Genomic DNA, 1,948 nt, shown 5'->3' on the forward strand with positions numbered 1-1,948 from the left:
GGCCCCACAAATTCTAATAGCCCTGGGCCCCCAGAAGAGTTAATCCGGCCCTGCTCACATACCACTGCAAGCTAAGTTAGACAGGCTTTGCTCTGGAGATAGAGTAACAGAAATGATCCAACCTACATTATTGTGGGAAGCCGAGGGGCTCTTAGGACCAGGGGTGTTGCTAGAACAGGAAAACTGGGTGGGCCCAGCTTTCAGAGCCCCATCGCCACCTACAGGGGCAGATTAGGGTTTTGTGTGGCCCTGGTTCAGCCAGGAAAACTGAGTTTCCCTCTCCATCCCTTCTGCAGCCCCCTTCCTGCTGGGGAAATGGGGCAAGGGCGCAGGGGTTTGCACCCGGGTTCTCCTGCCGGGGAGTGGGGTCAAGGAAAGTCGTCAGGCAGTTGGGGCTTATTCCGCTTCCCCCACCTAGTGATTCTGAGATGCTCGGCTTGCCCCACTCCCACTGCCTGGTGCTATTCCAGTGCCCCGACCTGCTCTCCAGCAGCCGGATGGAGGGAGGGTGGCAATCCCCCGCACCCAGACCGCGCTTATCTGCAGGAGTGGCAGGTGGGCTGAATAGAGCAGGGTGACACCATTGGCTTAGGACCAGTGGCTAATCCACTACTGGCCCAAACCCGCCCCCACAAGGCACATCCCCATCTGGGGCAAGAGACCAGGGTATCAGTTGTCCGGACCGGCAGGAGAGCGATACAGCTGGGCACCAAGCTGGAGTCGGGAGTCCTAGATGGTTGATGGGGCTTGGATGCTATGTGGATGGCTACACCCCTGCTTCAACCCAGTCTACTTTCCCTGTGTCTCTGAGACCATCTTCCCATCTGTTTACTGCTTTCTTGTGGAAGCAGCTTTTGCTGAAACCCGTGTGAGCCTGCGCCCAGTCACCATAGTGCTCTGTGCTCAGTGTGTTAGAGGGTCAGGTGTGAAGCTGACCTTTGCCCTCAGACTATCTCTGCCAGCCTGACTGTGCAGAAACTCCCAGCATCCTTGTGATACTTCCACGGGAAGGGTCCCCCCTACTGGGAGGATCCAAGGGAAATTTCCATGTATGGAGCATTGTGGAATCTCCCTTCCCTGGGCTGCCCCCTGGGTTTGTAATGCATGAAAGGGGCTGCCAGGGAGTAATCAGCCCCATATTATTATTCTATTTTATTTTATTTCAGCAAGATCACAGCTGTGACGACATCATCGTTACCACTCAGACGCCCTCGACGTAGCCATGTCACTAATCAGAACCATTCCAACAGTGATGACAAGCCCGGATTCTCGGAATAGAGCCTGCATCAGGGCTGGTACTGCAGTCCACTTGGTTAACATCCCCTGTGATTTGGCCTCTTGAGGTGTGCCATTGGCCGTGACGGGGTTAAAGCTCGTGCACACGGAGCCAAGCAGCTGAGGTTCCCTAATGTCTGAGTGGACCCCAAGGGAATGTGCAGACATGCTTCATAAACACAGTTGCCTCCCTATCTGAACAGATACTGCCTGCTGCCTGTGCAACCTCTCCGATGTCTCCTTGTCCGTTATGGTAAAGACCGCTGGTGTTAGCAGCTCCCCTTCTAGCAGGAATTGGGTACGTAGGTAGGTTTCACTACTTTTACAACGTGAAGTGAAGGGTAAAGGCTGCGAGCTGTTATTCTGTGCCACTGCAGCGAACTCGGCTGGGCTGTCAGAGTGACTCCATAACAGGGGCAGGAGGACAGGCAGCACTAGGTAGCTTGTGAACCTGTTCTCTACATCTGCCCAAGGTGCTCAGTGGGTTACTCAAGTTACACAGAAACCTGAGCTTGGAGTGTTAAAACCCAGATGCCCCGAGACAGGATTTCTCAAGGGGACCCATTTCTAGAAATGCCGTGTGCTCTGGGCCCGATCCTGCCAGGGGCTGAATGACAGGAGACCCCACGGAATGTGAGTGACTAATTCCCAAATCTTCTTGGGTTTATTTGCT

This window comes from Trachemys scripta, chromosome 1 (assembly GCF_013100865.1).
Source record: "Trachemys scripta elegans isolate TJP31775 chromosome 1, CAS_Tse_1.0, whole genome shotgun sequence".
Classification (NCBI taxonomy): Eukaryota; Metazoa; Chordata; order Testudines; family Emydidae; genus Trachemys; species Trachemys scripta.